At 40.3% G+C, this 20,246-nt stretch overlaps 1 protein-coding gene and 1 long non-coding RNA gene across 3 annotated transcripts in view; one reads left to right on the top strand and one right to left on the bottom strand.

Annotated features, from left to right (window-relative positions):
- LOC126918495 (40S ribosomal protein S27) overlaps positions 1–20,246 on the bottom strand; it is a 374,817-nt gene that overhangs the window by 47,636 nt on the left and 306,935 nt on the right. The window lies entirely within an intron of this gene.
- On the top strand, positions 6,776–8,451 carry LOC126918496 (uncharacterized). 2 transcript variants are annotated; one of them, XR_007711345.1, is made up of 4 exons: positions 6,776–7,372; positions 7,592–7,639; positions 7,714–7,907; positions 7,977–8,451. It is a non-coding gene; the product is annotated as an uncharacterized LOC126918496 (long non-coding RNA). The 2 variants fall into 2 exon arrangements; XR_007711344.1 differs by having other exon boundaries at positions 7,714–8,451.

The raw sequence follows: 20,246 nt of genomic DNA, 5'->3' as shown, positions 1-20,246 counted from the left end.
CATCCACAAAGCAATGGTTCAACCGAAAGATCTCACCACGTATTGACCGAATATTTGAAACTATACATAAAAAATACCAGAAACTGGGGCGAATGAGTGGAATTGGCCATGTCTTCCTACAGCACCTCTGTACATGAAGGAACAAGGTTCTCTCCGCACGAGCTACTCTTCGGACACTTGGCCAGAGAGCCCACGGGTGAGCCTATTATCGAAGAGAACATGGAACCTATTTACGCAGAATACCTGAAAGACCTATTCGGCGAAACTAATACGGTACAGCAAAAGGCGAGGGAAAATCTAATAAAGTACAAACTATAATCCAAGGAGTACTACGACAAACGAATCAATCCACAAAATTCTAAAGCAGGAGATCTGGTGTACCTCTTCAAAGAATCAAATAGAGGAAAATTTACCAACCAGTATACAGGACCGTATAAAGTATTAGATATTTTGGAAAATCAAAACGTTACAATGGAAGTGCGAGGTGCCCTGCGAACCGTACTTAACCGTATTTAAACAAGCTAAAAATGGCGCACTATCGAAACAGACAATAGCCTAACAGTGAACAGATGGACAAACAACCAAACGCCGAACATCCGCCCTAAGTGAACGGAGAGAGACGATTAACCAAATTTCCGCTGGAAATTTGAACTCCACGAGAGGGGGGGGGGGCTGTCACGTCACGTAACCCGTACGATCCGTAGTATGAAAGTAAAATTGATAATTTCTTTCAAATCAAGGCAATTTAAAACGTTTATTTGAAACCGTGTTTACAGTATTTGAAGTGAAAGACAGTTAAAGCCGCAAAAATATCTATATCTTGCAAAAACTCATCTAACTATGTCTCTATATTTACCTAATTATGTTTCTATAACGATGTTAAGACCATTTAAATTGTAAACAAAGTCGGAAGTAAACAAATGTTGGAGATCTTCCCAAACATTTTCAAAAGAAAGACCCCGACGTTTATTCAGCTCCGACAGATATAAATGTAGCGACTCAGAGAAGTCAATGAGAATATTTACCGATCGTTAATCGAGTAATAATAATTATTATCGTTCGTCTATCGAGTGTATTAATTAATTCCCGTTCGTCAACCAAATAATTACCATTGTCTATCGAAGAGTTAGTTAACATCTGGTGTATCGAAGAGTTGGTTATCATTTTGTCCATCGAAGAATCACCATCTTGCCAACCGAAGAATCATCACCCATCAACCGAGGAATTATCATTTTGTCAATCGAAGAATTTTATATCCGTCAGTCTGTTAGTCAATTGTCAATATCGAAATCGAGTAAGATTTGAATAAACCACCACATATTGCAAATTTACTTTCGAACAACTTTTATCCTCTCCCGTGTCAATATTCCTGCATATAGCAGGTTAGCCGTAAATGCAGCATATTGTCAGCTGCACTAAACATAAGTTAACGCTACCTACCTGACGGAAACTAAATTAAACGTGATAGCATAATGTTACAGCGTATTACGTTATATGGTATAACGTTATATAGCACAACATGTCGCATTACGTTATACGCAATTACGATACAACGTATTACGTAATACAGTATTACGTTATTTAGTATAATGTCAGATAGTATAATGTTATAATGAATTACGTTATATGATGTAACGCTATATAGTATAACGATAGATGGAATAAAGTCATAACGTTATTACGCTCTATCGTATTACGTTACATAGTCTAACGATATATGGTATAAAGATATATAGCATAACATAACGTATTACGTTAGATGAAATAACGCTGTAGCGCATTACGTTATACGGTATAACAATAAAACATATTACGTTATATAGGATAACGATATAACGTGTTACGTTATATGGAATAACGTTATAATGTATTACGTTATATAGTATAACGTTATAACGTATTGCGATATATGGAATAACGCTATAACATACTACGATATTATAGTACAGCGCTATAACGTATAACGTTATATAGTATTACGTTATAATGTACAACGTTATGAAGTATTACGTTACAACGTATAACCTTCCTCCGCCAAGGTCAACACGATGCTAAGGATCGCCAACGACTGGTGCACGAGTGTCGGGCTCACCCTGGCGAGAGAAAAGACGGAGGTCATGTTCATCACAAGCTTGCGAGTGCCGAGAGTGGTGAAACTCAGGTTGGGCTCCTCGGACATCGAAACGGTCGATCGCATCAGGTATCTCGGAGTCGTCATTGACTCCAGTCGGAGGTTCGGTGCGCATATCGAGATGGTGTGTAACAGAGCCGACAAGTTAATAGGAGCACTTAGGGGAATTCTACCCAACATCAACGGGCCGCCCAGCTTGGCTCGTAGGCTCTACTACAATGTGTGGGAGTCCATCGTAACTTACGGAGCACCGGTGTGGGCTAGAGCAGCGAATACCGATAAGAACAGGAAAAAGCTGAAACGTGCACAACGAACGGCCCTGTGCATAACAACGACGGCATACCGTACCGTCTCCCACGCGGCACTTTGCGTGTTGACCGGGAATCTCCCGATTTACATAAAGATAAAGATGCTCGGAGAGACCTACGAGAGGAACAAGATCCATGGGTCCAGGAGTGGCACGGATGACGACTGCAAGCTGAAGGAGGAACTGGAGGCGATTCGCAAGAAGGCCCAAGAGGACTGGCAGAAGGAGTGGAACAACTACAAAAAAGAAAATATCACAAAGAAGCTAATACCGAGTGCGCTGTTATTTACCAAAAAGAAGATGGACATCGATCACCACACCATGCAGCTGCTAACCGGGCATGGGAGCTTCGGTGTCTATAGGAAAAGGATTGGCAGGGACAGCGACAGCAACTGTCTCGACTGTGGAGACCCGAACGACGATGCGGAGCACGCCCTCTTCGCGTGCCCGAAGTGGACGGACAGAAGGATCGAGCTGGAGAACGCTCTGGGCGGGAAGATAGACGTGGGCAATCTGATCGCCACGGCGACCGCCAAGGACGAGAGCTGGAATAAATTCAGGCAATTCTGCAAGACCGTCATGTGTCACAGGAGGGTGACAGCGAGGGCCTGGGAGGAAGCAAGGAGGAGAACGAGCGAAACAACAACTACGCGGGGCAATGAGGGCAAGAACATGAAACAACGAAAAACCGCAGAAGGAGACCAGCCCAGTATTCTGAACTGGCTGAGAGGACGACATGAGCAGTAACTGCCCGAAGAAGCAGATACTACGGGGCACGAAAGGACAACCCTGAAGACTGCCGACAGGTTTTACCGGGATTGTCTGCCCCCCAAGCGGAGGAAGAAGGAGGAGGGGTTTTTAGTGGGTATGGCAACGACATCCGACCGACTCCCACCCGATGATCCGACCCAGTGATGCGGGTCACTGGGCATGCGTAATAGCATTTTCCCCTCCCCACGCAAAAAAAAGAAAAAAAAACGTATAACCTTACACAGTATTACGTTATAAAATATAACGTTATACGGTACTACATAAATAATATGCCGTTATATACTCTTACCACATAACGTATAACGTTACACAGTATTACGTTATAACGTATAACGACATATAGTATTACGTTATAACGTGTAACGTTATATACTATTACGTTATATAGTACTACGTTATAACGTATAACGTTATATACTATTACTATACAACGTGTAGCGTTATATAGTATTACGTTATAACGCATGACGTTATATACTATTACTATACAACGTGTAATGTTATGTAGTATTACGATATAACGTATAACGTTATATACTATTACGCTATAGCGTATAACGCTATATAGTACTACGTTATAACGTATGACGACACATACTATTACTATATATATAGTATAACATTATATACTATTACTATACAACGTGTAACGTTATATACTATTACTATACAACGTGTAACGTTATATACTATTACTATACAACGTGTAACGTTATATACTATTGCTATACAACGTGTAACGTTATATACTATTACTATACAACGTGAAACGTTATATAGTGTTACGTTATAACCTATAACTTTATACAGTATAACGTTATAACGTTACGTGTAACGTTACATAGTGTAACGTTATATCGTGTAACGTTATATAGTGTTACGTTTCAACGTATAACGTTATACAGAGTCACGTTATAACGTATGACGTTATATACTATTACGATAGTACGTATAACGTTATATAGTATTACGTTATAACGTATAACGTTATAAAGTAATATGATATAACGTATAATGTTATATAGTATTACGTTATAACGTACAACGTTATATACTGCTGCGTTATAACGTATAACGTTGTATAGTATAGCGTTATAACGTGTAACGTTATGTAGTATAACGTTATAACGTATAACGTTATATAGTATTACGTTATAACGTACAAGGTTATAGAGTATTACGCTATTACGTTTAACGTTATATAGTATAACGTTATAACGTATGACGTTATATACAATTACTATACAGCACGGAACGTTATATAGTGTAACGTTATATCGTGCAACGTTATATAGTATTACGATATGACGTATAACGTTATATACTTTTACTATATAACGTATAACTTTATGTAGTATAACGTTAAAACGTATAACGTTATATAGTATTACGTCATAGCGTATAACGTTATATACTATTACGTTATAACGTATAACGTTATGTAGTATAACGTTAAAGCGTGTAACGTTATACAGTATTACGTCATAACGTATAACGTTATATAGTATAACGTTATAACGCATAACGTTATATAGTATTACGTTATAACGTATAACGTTATATAGAATAACCTTATAACGTATAACGATATATACTATTACGTTATAACGTATAACGTTATATACCATTACTATACAACGTGTAACGTTATATAGTATTATCTTATAACGTATAACGTTATATAGTATTATGATATGGCGTATAACGTTATATACTATTACGATATAACGTATAACGTTATATACTATTACTATATAACGTGTAACGTTATATGGTATTACGATATAACGTATGACGTAATATACTATTACTATACAACATGCAACGTTATATAGTATATCGTTATATCGTGTAAAGTTATATAGTGTTACTATATAACTATGTTGTTATATACTATTACGTTATAACGTATAACGTCATATAGTATTACGATATAACGTATAGCGTTATATACTATTACTATATACCGTATAACATTATATACTATTACTATACAACGTGCAACCCTCTATAGTATTACGTTATAACGTGTGACGTTATATACTATTACGATATAACGTATAACGTTATATAGTATACGTTATAGTGTATAACGTTATATAGTATTACGTTATGACGTATAACGTTATATAGTATTACGTTATAACGTATAACGTTATATACTATTACGTTATATCGTTTAACGTTATATATTAAAACGTTATAACGTATGACGTTATATACTATTACTATACAACATACAACGTTATATAGTATTACGTTATAACGTATAACGTTATATACTATTGTTACGTTTGGCTATCCAAATTTTTAATTTTTAAACAATGTAGTAGTCGCTGCCACCAGAAACAGTCTAAGGACTGTGTCAATTAGATATTTTTTGTTAGATTAAGTAGCGTTATTTGGAGTTTAGGCCACTGGTCAACAATCTCCACGTTTCGGCTAACCTGCTATGCGCAGGAATACTAGCACGGGAGAGGATTGTTTGGGATAAACAATTATATTATAAATAATTATTACTGGCGGAATTAATGACGAATTATACTAATTATTGATATTATTTATTATTTTAGTTATTAATTATTAATAATGATTAAAAGTTGACTCTCCTGACGTTGGCCTCCGCTGATGAACGGGCAGGCCGCTGGGATGATTCCGTTTTTACAAAGATTGACACTTCTATAATTTTTTTTTGTTTTAATCTTTACTTAACTTGAACAGTGTAAACAACAGTGTATCCGGACGTGTTTAACAATTCGAAATTCTAACACAAAAACTTGAGGCAACTATTGTTTTAATTCTAACTGACTAATAACAATTATTTTCAAATTCGAACTGACTAATAACATTTATATCTCGTAACTCTTAAACTCGAACTGGAACGAACAATTATTCTCTAATCCTAACTTATATTCTAATTAAATCGACAGTACGAACTGATATCAGACTCACTCAAATTCAATTGAACGACTAATACCAATTATCTGCTTATTCTACCGAAGCGAACCGATTCAACTAAAATCAATTATTCCGATTATTCTCTTATTCTAACTGAACCACTAACAATTATTCTTCTTTGTCTTAACTAAATTATTCTACTGAACCAACTAATCACAATTACTCTATTCTATTTCTTTATTCTAACTGAATCAACTGATCACAATTACTCCTTTTTAATTTCGTTAAATTCTCCCGGACGCTAACAATTACTCTATTCTATTTTCGCTAAATTCTACTGAACCAACTAATCACAATTGCTCTATCCTATTTCTTTATTCTAACTGAATTACTCTTCTTTAATTTCGTTAAATTCTCCCGAACGCTAACAATTTCTCTGACTATATTCTAACTGAACCAACTAATGGCAGTTACTCTCTTTTCACAATTACTCTCCTTTATTCTAACTGGACCACTAACAATTATTCTTCTTTATTTTCGCTAACTTCTCCCGAACGCTAACAATTAATCTTACTCTTCTTTATTTTTCGCTAAATTCTCCCGAACGCTAACAATTACTCTTACTCTATTCTAACTGAACCAACTAATGGCAGTTACTCTCTTTTCACAATTACTCTTCTTTATTCTAACTGAACCACTAACAATTACTCTCCTTATTTTCGCTAAATTCTCCCGAACGCTAACAATTAATCTAATTTGAATTGTGTCGCTACGCTTTTTATAATGACATCCCCAATGGGATGACAGTCACGTGACAGTTCGTTCCGGTGGGAATCGCAATGCTGCAGGTTTTTTAGAGTTTCCATAAGAGAACGTGGATTTTGATGATTGCTGATGTCTTGTTTGCTTCATCCCACGCCGTGTCTTGATTTCTCGTATACCTTTTCGATGCTGATGGAAACATTCAAAATACGTGATAAAATGTGGATATTGCAGTGGTTTGTCTTTCGCCGAGATTGCGTCTGCAATCCTTCCGAATCCTTTCCTGCTGATGCGAATGGGAACGATCAAGGCACGTGCAATCCGTTTTGTCAAAATTGCAAGGACTTTCCATACGCGTGTAGCAACGTGTCTTTGCCGAAGTTGCATCTGCGATGCTCTTGTAACCCTTCATAGCGGTGGTCATCTCGCAGTTCCGCCGTGGCTTTTGTATGTGTAGCACGCGTTATTTCTTGTTTCTTTCAATAAAGTATTTTTACATAATGGTAAGTTTTAATATATCATTTTGAAGTCGTTGTAGTGTGATCGTGAGGGTTTGATTTAATTATAAAGTTGTATAGTTTTATATTTTGAGGTTATCTTGTATTCATAATGGCGTGCTATGAATTTTGGTTATATGAATCTCGATCAGTGATTTTTAGTATGCGATCGCTATTTCGTTATTTTAGTTTATTGGGGTTTTTATCTTCTTTTGGTGATTACAGGTTATGTTGAGTCATGGACACAAAAGCGTCCGCGCCTGTGCGAACTGTGTGAGTATGTGTTATTAGTATTCTATCTCGTTTCGCATGTTGTTTGTTTCCTTAAACTTGTGAATTTGTTTTAGCGCAAGAGGAGGAAGATATGTGAATGGTACGAGATGACGTGATCGACGTGCGTGTGTGAATATGTGCGAAGGATGATGCTGAAGGGGCGGTTTTCCACCCGAGTAGGCACAGTGGCACCTTCGTTGGCGTCGTGTCCTGATGATCTTTTGACAATTTGGTTTTATTTGACAATATGAGATATATTTTGCTCCTTGTAGATTTATATGTCCATATTTGCTATATATTAAATCCTGTATATTTTATATTACTTTCTTGTTATTAGGTTATTAGTTGTGTAACTCCAGTTTCTGATCTATGGAAAGTGGTGAAACGTCTTCACGAAATACAATTTCATTCGTTTTCCTCCCTTGCATTGGCACGCTGTGAGTGGTGTCGACTTCCAAATGAGGTTTGTGCATCTTGATTATTATGCGTTTAATGATAGATACGGAGGTATCTTTGTCAGAGGTTCCCATGCGGACTGTCTCGGTGTGTATCTTGTTATGATTTCTTTTATTTAGTTCATCCTGCTTCTTTCGTGTTTTATTCACTGCATATGATATTTCAGTGCAAGAAGAAGAAGAATTGTAAAGAATCCGTAAGTGGCCCTAGAAGACGCAGTCATCGTGTGAGGTGTTGTCGGCAGGAACGAAGAGTCGAAGTTGTTGAAGAAGTCGTGTGACATTTGTATTGTTTCTGGTTATATACAACGCTATTCCACATATCTATGTATATATATATATATATATATATATATATATATATATATATATATATGTCGGGGAAACGGTAGGATTGGGGGTAGAGGTGTTCGATGAATCTTCGTTGATATTGGCCATTGATGCGGTGTAACGATGGTAGAGTTTATTGGCACAAGTGAGTGGTATTACAGCGTTGGTAATTAATCACAATGTTAGATGCTCGCGGCGCTATGATAATGGCCTCGGGTCCGGTAACGAATCCGCGGTCAACGGGATGTCGAACGTGTATACTTCGTGGAAGTCTAAGTTATATTCCGGTCGCCACAGAACGAGCACTACGTACCGGAGAATTACTTGTATCGTCGTTAAAATCGTACGAAAGAGTGTCTTCCCATCACGGTGACGCCGCCGAGGAAAACCACGACGGGCGTGCCCAAGGGCACGAGATCATCGGATTCGTGGAGAAAAGTCTTCATTCGGAAAGTGAGGGAAATTGGAGTTACTGCTAATTGGTCAATTTCCGTGTTGATGGTTGGGGAAGGGTGCTAGCCGCCCTTAAGAGAAAGTCGCCATCGGGTCGCGTCGTTCGTGAGAAAAATATACTTCTCCAATTTTCCCATAGTTGGAACAAAGGCTGTTTGTCGGTTTGAAGGACTCTCGTTAAATAGATCTTAAGATTTATAGCGGGTCCTCGGGCTAGCCGAACATGTACCGTGGAGACGCATCAACATCTGGTAACCGTCTTACTCGAAGCATAGTCTGCGTGTGGCGAGCCACGGGCCAGAAACTATTGAGACATTTACCATCGCACCCTGTCCCAAGCATTTCTTTTAAGGAGAGTTATAGAGTCACTTCCTGCCTTGGTTTAAACAAAACGTTCATCCCCTTGACCGCGACTACGTTCGGCGACTGGTCGTCGCCTCGAGCCCGAGCTCACTATCATAAATCTCGAATAAGTACAGTCGGATCGAATGACAACGGTTTTCTTAATACGGCTATGGTGAAATCTAAATTACAGTACTAGGTGTCTTCCCAAAGTTCCGAGGAGAAGGCTCCGGTGCTCTTTCATCTCCGACATATATATATATGTCGGGTTGGCGTTAAGGTTAGAGTTAGGGTTAAGGGCGTGAAACGAATCCCTATTGGCGCTAGACGTGATCGTTATGCGATAGAGGAGATATTTACTAGTGCAAATATGACTATGATGGAATTGGACAAGTAATCGCGATAATTAGATACTCGAGAAGCTATTGACAATGATCCTAGGCTCAAAAACGAATCCGCGGTCAACGGGATGACGGACTTTACCCTTCGTTAGCGTCTAAGTTACACTGTATGTTAGAGCAAGGGGCAATTATTACGTATACGAAAGACAGATCGATTACTGATGAGATCGCACTAGAGAGTCCGTCTCCGTCGCGGTGACGCTGTCGAAGAAAACTATGATGGGTGTGTCTAAGGGCACGAGATCATCGGATTCGCGGAGAAAAGTCTTCGTTCGAAGGGTGAGGGAAATTGACGTTGCTGTTAATTGGTCAATTTCCATGTTGGTGGTTAGAGAAAGATATTAGCTGTCCTTGGGGAAAGTTGCTAGCGAGAAGCGTCGTTCGTGGAAGGATAGATTTCTCTTATCTTCCCGTAGTTGGGGCACAGGCCATTTGTCTATTTGAGAGACTTTGTGTAATTGAAATTTAATATTCGTAGCGGGTCCTCGCCCAGCTAAACATATACTGTGAAGATGCGTTGGCATCTGGCAATCGTCTTACCCGAAGGACAAAGTCTGCGTGTGGCGAGCCACGGGACAGAAATCGTTGAAATGTTTACCGTCGTGCCCTGTCCCAAGTATTTCTTTTAAGGAGAGTTATAGAATTACTTCATGCCTTTGTTAGACAAAACGTTCATCCCTTTGACCGCGGCTACGTTCGGCGACTGATTGTCGCCTCGAGCCCGAGCTCACTATCATAAATCTCAAATAAATACAGTCGGATCGAATGACAACAGTTTCTTAATACGGCTATGGTGAAATCTAAATTACAATACTAGGGGTCTTCCCAAAGTTCCAAAGGGAAGGTTCCGGTGTTCTTTCATCTCCGACATATATATATATATGTCGGAGATGAAAGAACGCCGGAGCTCCTCCTTGGATTCGCGGGAATACCGCAACTCTGTAACTTGGATTAAACGAATGCCGCTCCGATTGTTCGAGATTTATGATCATGAGCTTGGGCTCGAGGCGACAATCAGTCGCCGAACGTAGCCGCGGTCAAAGGGATGAACGTTTTATCTAACAAAGGCACAGAGTAACTCTATACCTCTCCTTAAAAGAAATAGTCGTAGCGATACGTGGCAGTAAATACTTCAATAGTTTCTATCCCGCGGCCCGCCACACGCAGATTTTGTCCTTCGGGTAAGATGATCGCCGGGTGTCGGCATGCCTTTGTGGCGTATGTTTAGCTAACGTAAGGACCCGCTATAGATCTTAAGATTTAGTCAAGCGAAGTCCGTCAAATAGACTTTGTTGCAACTACGGGAAGATAGGAGAAACCTATCCTCCACGAGCGTTGCCCCCCGTCAACAACCTCCCCTCAAGGGCGGCCAGCATCTCTTTCAAAACGCCGATATGGAGATCGACCAATTAGCAACAGCGCTAATTTCCCTCTCCTTTGGAAAGAAAGCTTTCTTTGACGAATCCGAGGATTTCATATCCTTAGACCCACCCAATATAGTTTTCCTCGACGACATCGTCGAGACGGAGATTCATTCTTTCGTACGATCTCATCGACGAATGACAGTGCCACCTTACAACCAGCGAATACATCACTTCTAGTTAATAAAGAGTTAGACTTGAACTGTGCGAGAACATACGTTTACCATCCCGTGACCGCGGATTCGTTTCGAACCTAAGGTCATCATCACTAGTGCGTAATCTTGTTAATAAGCCCGTGCTAATAAACTCCCCATTGTATCACGGCAATGGCTAATTCCAACGAAAATTCATTAAACGCCCATCCCCATAATCCTGACTTTAATCCGACATCAGAAGTGGGATCAGGGCCATACGTAACGATGGAACAACTCATGGCCATCGTGCGCCAGATAACTCAGCCGCGAGAGCAAAGACCGAGTGAAACATCTACGATCGTGCCGCTTCCGCGTTTTAACCCCGGAAGCTTGGGTTCTGACCCAGCCGCATGGTGTGCGACTGTTGACGTGATCATGGAAGAAAAACCTTTGCAAGGCAGTGCGCTACTTTGTGCCTTGAGTGCCGCTCTAGAAAGCTCGGCAGCGCAGTGGCTTACACAAGTACCTGCTACTCAAATTTCCTCTTGGCCAAAGTTTAAAGACCGTTTCCTTACACGCTTTGGTGGGAAAGAGACAGCCGCCACGACGCTATGGAAAATGAAAAACCAAGCACGACTGGAGGGTGAAACCCTGGGAGATTACAGCAGCCGTTTACGTTCCTTCCTGATGGCGAGGTGGGAAAGGTGTACCAAGGACGAGATAGTCAACGCTACCGTGCTCCTTCATATAGGTTCACAGGACCAGCGCGTCCTACGGATAGCACTCACGAACGATATCAAGACCGAGGACCAGCTCACAGGCGAAATGACAGTGCTCTCCGATTCTGTGAAGAGGCCGGCGTCTTCAGTAAGCAACTCCTCCGCGAGTCCCGAAGCTAAACGGCATAAGCCTTCTGACTCCCGACACAAGTGCTACCACTGTGGTAGACACGGACATAAAGCATCTGAGTGCCGCGAGAGGACAAGACTGGAGGCGGAGAAACGCAATCGAAAATCAGGGGAAAACCGGGCTGCCACGTCTTCGAAGGTGTCCTGCTACAGGTGTAACGAGGAGGGCCACATCGCGCCCAACTGCCCGACCTTACGTAGAGGAAACCCTGCTACGAAAGAGGAGCGACAGGTTAACTTCTGTGTGGTGGAGGCCCCGACCGGTAAATTAAGTCACGAGGGTGAGTCGTTCCTGTTTTGTTTTGATTCCGGAGCTGAATGCTCATTAATCAAAGAATCGGTAGCTTCAAAATTTTCCGGCAAGAGAACAACCGAGATAGTAGTAATGCGTGGAATTGGGAACACTTGCGTTAAGAGTACGACCCAAATTCTGTCCGCCGTATGTATCAGCGGTCTTACACTGGAGGTAATTTTTCACGTCCTTGCCGACAATTACTTAAAACACGATATTATTATTGGGTGCGAAATTTTAAGCCAAGGCTTCGACGTACTCATGACGCGCAATAGCCTCGATATTTGTAAGTCGAAAACGGTTAATGTCTGTAATAATATCGCCGAACCTGCGATCGATCTCAATGATGTAGACACCGAGGTACTCGGCGACGATAAAGACCGATTGATTTCCATTCTCGGCAGATTCAAAAACTCGTTCATCACGGGTTTCCCACGTACCCGCGTAAATACGGGTCAATTAGAAATACGGTTGATCGACCCTAACATCACCGTCCAAAGAAGCCCCTATAGACTTAGCGAGGAAGAACGGAGAATCGTACGAGCGCGAATCAGCGAACTACTCAGAGCTAACATTATAAGACCTAGCAATTCGCCGTTCGCGAGCCCCATGCTACTCGTGAAGAAAAAGGACGGTTCGGATAGATTGTGCGTAGATTTTCGAGCGTTGAATAAGAATACGGTCGCGGACCGGTACCCCCTACCCCTTATCGCGGACCAAATCGCGAGGTTACAAACGGCGAAATACTTCATTAGCCTGGACATGGCCAGCGGGTTCCACCAAATTCCTATACATCCTAATTCGGCGGAATACACGGCGTTCGTTACACCCGACGGGCAGTACGAGTACGTAACGATGCCGTTCGGATTGAAAAATGCACCGTCTGTTTTTCAGAGGGCCATTTTCAATGCCCTGGGCGACCTTGCGTATTCCTACGTCGTTGTCTATTTGGATGACGTCCTAATTATCGCCGACTCAATAGATCAAGCCTTAGAGAGGTTGGACATCGTGTTAAGTACCCTTGTAAACGCCGGGTTTTCGTTTAACTTTTCTAAGTGCTCTTTCCTGAAGACGTCGATACTCTATTTGGGATACGTAATCCAGAACGGAGAAGTCCGTCCCAACCCGGGTAAAGTATATGCCTTAAGCTCCCTACCCGCGCCGACGACCGTCACACAGCTCAGGCAGTTCATAGGGCTAGCCTCGTACTTTCGGAAGTTCATCCCTAAATTTTCGCAATTGTTAAAACCCTTATACGCGCTTACGTCCGGCAGTAAAAATATAACATGGGCGGACAGGCACGAAAAAATAAGACAAGAGGTAATCTCCGTTCTGACCGACGCACCGGTGTTAATGCTATTTGACCCCAATTACCCAATAGAATTACATACCGATGCTAGCTCCGAAGGATTTGGGGCTATTTTAATGCACAAGGTGGAAGGTAAAAATCGAGTAGTAGAATACTATAGTAAAAGAACCAGCCTCACGGAATCCAGATATCACTCTTATGAACTCGAAACATTAGCTGTTGTAAACGCCATAAAACATTTCCGCCACTACCTGCACGGACGGGAATTTCTTGTCGTCACGGACTGCAATTCATTAAAGGCGTCTAAGAGCAAAGTACATTTGAATGACAGGGTACACAGGTGGTGGGCTTACTTGCAAACGTTTACCTTCGACATTGTGTATCGGGAGGGCAAGCGAATGGCCCACGTAGATTTCTTTTCGCGAAATCCCACAGGCGTTGACCCTATTAGATTCGACAAAATCAAAGAGAAAATGGTTAATCTGGCCGAAATTTCGGAAGACTGGCTACTAGCCGAACAACGTCGTGACCCCCAAATTTCGGGAATTGTCGAAAAGTTGCAAAATGATGAGCTCGCGGAAGACATCGCGAATACTTACGAATTACGGTCCGGTACTCTCTACCGGAAAATCCAAAGAAGAGGCAGGACTCTCAGTTTACCTATTGTTCCAAGAGGGTTTAGGTGGTCCGTTATTAACCATGTGCATCAGTCAATTATGCACTTGGGTTGGGATAAGACGCTCGAGAAACTGTACGAGTATTACTGGTTCGAAGGAATGGCGAAGTACGTTCGCAAGTTCGTAGAGAACTGCCATGCTTGTAGAGTTTCGAAGGCTAGTTCAGGTAAGATACAAGCCGAATTGCATCCCATACCCAAGGCCAGCATACCTTGGCACACGGTCCACATGGATATAACGGGCAAGCTGAGTGGTAAAAGCGATTCGAAGGAGTACGTCATTGTGTTGATCGACGCCTTCACTAAATTCGTATACCTGCATCATACTCGTAGGATAGATTCTTTTAACACCATTAAAGCGCTTAAATCCGCTATATTTCTATTCGGGAGTCCCTGTCGGATAATAGCGGACCAGGGAAGGTGTTTTACGGGTAAAGAATTTCGCGAGTTCTGCGAAAGCAAACGAATTAAAGTTCACTTGATAGCGACCGGTGCCAGTAGGGCTAACGGACAAGTAGAACGTGTTATGGGCACGTTGAAAAATATGTTCACGACAGTAGAGACGACCGGGCGGCCGTGGCAAGACGCGATTGGGGAAATGCAGCTAGCGTTGAACTGCACCGTCAACCGCGTGACTAATTCGAGCCCCTTACAACTACTAATCGGTAGATCGGCGAGACCGTATGACCTATTGCTACCCGACAATATTGAAGAAAAAGAAGTCGATATCTCCGATGTAAGGCAGCAGGCCGTACAGAACATAGAAAGTAACGCCCAATACGACAAAGAAAGATTTGATAGGAACAAAGCTAAAGTGGTTAGGTTTAACCTCGGCGACTTCGTACTACGTAAGAACGAGGAAAGAAACCAAACCAAGCTAGAGCCGAAATTCAAGGGTCCATTTGTAATAACCGAGATTTTGGAAGGAGATAGATATATTCTAAAAACGCTAGACGGTAAACGATCGTATAAAGACAGTCACGACAGATTAAGAAAAATGCCGGACAGTCGCGTTCCCGCTGAGTTAGACGTCGGTAGTGACGGCAATAACAGTGACCACGACGACATGAGTACCTCGATCTCGGAAGATCCTTAGCACAAAGACCGTAGCACCTTACGGAGTATGTTATGAAGCTCGGTAAAGGGGGCAAGTGATGTGTTCACGCGCACCATGAGCTATAGAGTTATGAAGCTCGGTAAAGGGGGCAAGTGATGTGTTCACGCGCACCATGAGCTATAGAGTTATGAAGCTCGGTAAAGGGGCAAGTGATGTGTTCACGCGCACCATGAGCTATAGAGTTATGAAGCTCGGTAAAGGGGCAAGTGATGTGTTCACGTGCACCATGAGCTATAGAGTTATGAAGCTCGGTGAAGGGGCGAGTGATGTGTTCACGCGCACCATGAGCTATAGTGTTATGAAGCTCGACTAAGGGGCAAGTGATGTGTTCACGCGCACCATGAGCTACAGCGTTACGAAGTTTGGTGCGGTCGTGCGATCTAAAAAAACGAGATCCATTGGGGTACGAAATCGAGACTGGTCCATTTCGCCGTTATGACCCGACTGATAACCCACAGGATGCAACTAGCACTTCCAATATTAATTACAACGTTACTAATTCATGTTCTCTTCTATTCCTTTGGTTGTCAAACCTCCGAACAAAATTTTATTGTTACACTGGACCCTCAGCTTATTTAGACATTAAGTTAAATTGTAAACAATGTTAATTGTACCGAGACTAACGTTAAGAAAACTCTCAATATTGTAGCTACACCCGAGGACGTGTGATAGTCAGAATGGCCGTGTCGGAGATGAAAGAACGCCGGAGCTCCTCCTTGGATTCGCGGGAATACCGCAACTCTGTAACTTGGATTAAACGAATGCCGCTCCGATTGTTCGAGATTTATGATCATGAGCTTGGGCTCGAGGCGACAATCAGTCGCCGAACGTAGCCGCGGTCAAAGGGATGAACGTTTTATCTAACAAAGGCACAGAGTAACTCTATACCTCTCCTTAAAAGAAATAGTCGTAGCGATACGTGGCAGTAAATACTTCAATAGTTTCTATCCCGCGGCCCGCCACACGCAGATTTTGTCCTTCGGGTAAGATGATCGCCGGGTGTCGGCATGCCTTTGTGGCGTATGTTTAGCTAACGTAAGGACCCGCTATAGATCTTAAGATTTAGTCAAGCGAAGTCCGTCAAATAGACTTTGTTGCAACTACGGGAAGATAGGAGAAACCTATCCTCCACGAGCGTTGCCCCCCGTCAACAACCTCCCCTCAAGGGCGGCCAGCATCTCCTTCAAAACGCCGATATGGAGATCGACCAATTAGCAACAGCGCTAATTTCCCTCTCCTTTGGAAAGAAAGCTTTCTTTGACGAATCCGAGGATTTCATATCCTTAGACCCACCCAATATAGTTTTCCTCGACGACATCGTCGAGACGGAGATTCATTCTTTCGTACGATCTCATCGACGAATGACAGTGCCACCTTACAACCAGCGAATACATCACTTCTAGTTAATAAAGAGTTAGACTTGAACTGTGCGAGAACATACGTTTACCATCCCGTGACCGCGGATTCGTTTCGAACCTAAGGTCATCATCACTAGTGCGTAATCTTGTTAATAAGCCCGTGCTAATAAACTCCCCATTGTATCACGGCAATGGCTAATTCCAACGAAAATTCATTAAACGCCCATCCCCATAATCCTGACTTTAATCCGACATATATATATATATATATATATATTATTATATTTGTCGGGTTGGGGTTACGATTAAAGTTAGGGTTAAGGGCGTAAAACGAATCCCTATTGACGCTAGACGTGATCATTATGCAATAGAGGAGATATTTACCAGTGCAAACATGACCATGATGGAATTGGACAAGTAATCGTGATAATTTGATACTCGAGAAGCTAACGACGATGATCCTAGGCTCAATAACGAATCCACGATCAACGGGATGACGAACTCTACTCTTCTTTAGCGTCTAAGTTGTACTCAATGTTAATGCATGGGGCAATCACTACGTATCCGAGAGTTACTTGAATCGTCGTCGAGATCGTACCGGAGAGTAACTCTCCGTCTCGACGATGCCGTCGAGGAAAACTATAATGGGTGGATCTAAGGACATGAGATCCTCGGATTCGTCAAAGAAAGCTTTCGTTCCAAAGGTGAGGGAAATTAGCGCTGTTGCTAATTGGTCGATCTCCATATCGGCGTTTTGAAAGAGATGCTGGCCGCCCTTGAGGGGAGGTTGTTAACGGGGGGCATCGTTCTTGGAAGATAGGTTTCTCCTATTTTCCCGTAGTTGCAGCAAAGACTACTTGTCTATATGAAGGACTTTGCATGACTAAATCTTAAGATTTATTGCGGGTCCTCACGTTAGCTAAACATATACTGCGGAGGTATGTTGACATCTGGAGATCATCTTACCCGGAGTATAGAATCTGCGTGTGGCGAGCCACGGGACAGAAACCATTGAAATATTTACTGCCGCGTGTCGCTACGACTATTTCTTTTAAGGAGAGGTATAGAGTTACTTTGTGCCTTTGTTAGATAAAACGTTCATCCCTTGACCGTGGCTACGTTCGGCGACTGGTTGTCGCCTCGAGCCCAAGCTCACTATCATAAATCTCGAACAATCGGGGTGACATTTGTTTAATCTAAATTACGACATTACGGTATTCCCGAGAATCCAAGGAGCGGTTCCGGTGTTTTTCCATCTCCGACATATTATTATATATTATTATATTAAATCTTCAGTTGGTTTAGTTGAATGTTCAGTAATGTAATTTTCACAAGGTGGTTTTGTATATTAGATGAGTAGTTGTTCGATATAATAATATGTGTATATATATATATACATTTCACAATGTAATTTTCAATTATGTGAAATATATATATGCATATGTATATGTGCGTGTATTGTTATTCTCATTGTTTCTCGGATCGTTAATTGGTTAAATATTCCATAATGTGGATTTCGTATATAATTCTCTAGGTTCGTAGAAATGTAATTCTATATATTTATTTCTTTGCGTTTTAATGGTTTAATAACGTATACATACATCTAACGTACACATACATACATAATAACGTATACATATATATATGTACGCATGTATGTATGTACCCCAAAGATACGCGTACGCATGTGTATATCTATACATGTGTGTGTCGCAGAGCAACCTTGTATACAATTTTCACTCTTATTAGAATGCTGATGTAGTGTAGTATATTTTATTTCTTTTATATTTTATTAGATTACCAATTATTCAGATTCACGAAGTAGGTCACACACACAGATATGCATACACGTGTGTGTATATACATGAGTTTTCGCAGAGAAATCTCATACATTTGAATCGCGGATTGTTTTATTTATTGGTTCATTTAATTATTTCATTTTATTTGTATTTTATATGTCATTGCTGATTGGTTGTAGTGTTTCTTCTTATTGATTCATTTATTTCATTTTGATTGTCTGTCGTATAATTCTTTTTATTTTGACTGGTTAGTTATTAGTTAATTTATTATTATTGGTCGTGTTTAATTATTCATAAGTTATTGGTTCGTGGCGTCACGTGCGAAACGCGGGACGTGACACTATTACGTTATAACGTTTAACGTTATATAGTATTAGGTTACAACGTAAAACGTTATATAGTAAAACGTTATAACGTATGACGTTATATACTATTACTATACAACATACAACGTTATATAGTATAACGTTATATCGTGTAACGTTATATACTATTACGTTATAACGTATATCGTTATATACTATTACGATATAACGTATAACGTTATGTAGTATAACGTTAGAACGTATCACGTTATATAGTATTACGTCATAACGTATAACGTTATATAGTAATATGATATAACGTATAAGGTTATATAGTATTACGTTATAACGCATAATGTTATATACTATTACTATACAACGTGTAACGTTATACAGTATTACGATATAACGAATGACGTTATATACTATTACGATATAACGTATAACGTTATATAGTATTACGTTATAGTGTATAACGTTATATAGTATTACGTTATAACTTACAACGTTATATACAATTACGTTATAACGTTAAACGTTATATAGTATTGCGTTATAACGTATAACGTTATATAGAATTACGTCATAACGTATTACGTTATAACGTATTTCGTTATGTAGTATAACGTTAAAACGTATAACGTTATACAGTATTACGTCATAGCGTATAACGTTATATACTATTACGTTATAACGTATAACGTTATGTAGTATTACGTTATAACGTATAACGTTATATACTATTACTATACAACGTGTAACGATATATAGTATTTCGTTATAACGTATAACGTTATATAGTATTACGTTGCAACGTATAACGTTATATAGTATTACGTTACAACGAATAATGTTATATAGTATTACGTTATGAGGTACAACGTCATACACTATTACGTTATGACGATTAACGTTATATAGTATTACGTTATAACGTATAACGTTATATAGAATTTCGTTATAACGTATAACGTTATGTACTATTACGTTGTAACGTATAACGTTATATACTATTACTATACAACGAGTAACGCTATATAGTAATACGATATAACGTATTAAGTTATATACTATTACGATTTAACGTGTAAGGTTATATACTATTACGTTACAACTATAACGTTATATACTACTACTATACAACCTGTATCGTTATATAGTATTACGTTATAAAGTATGAAATTATATAATATTACGATATAACTTATAACGTTTTATACTATTACGCTATAACGTATATCAATACATACTATTACGTTATAACGTATAAAGTTATATACTATTACTATACAACGTGTAACGTTATA

The sequence above is a fragment of the Bombus affinis genome, chromosome 7 (assembly GCF_024516045.1).
Source record: "Bombus affinis isolate iyBomAffi1 chromosome 7, iyBomAffi1.2, whole genome shotgun sequence".
NCBI lineage: Eukaryota > Metazoa > Arthropoda > Insecta > Hymenoptera > Apidae > Bombus > Bombus affinis.
This window is presented reverse-complemented; position numbering and strand designations above follow the sequence as displayed.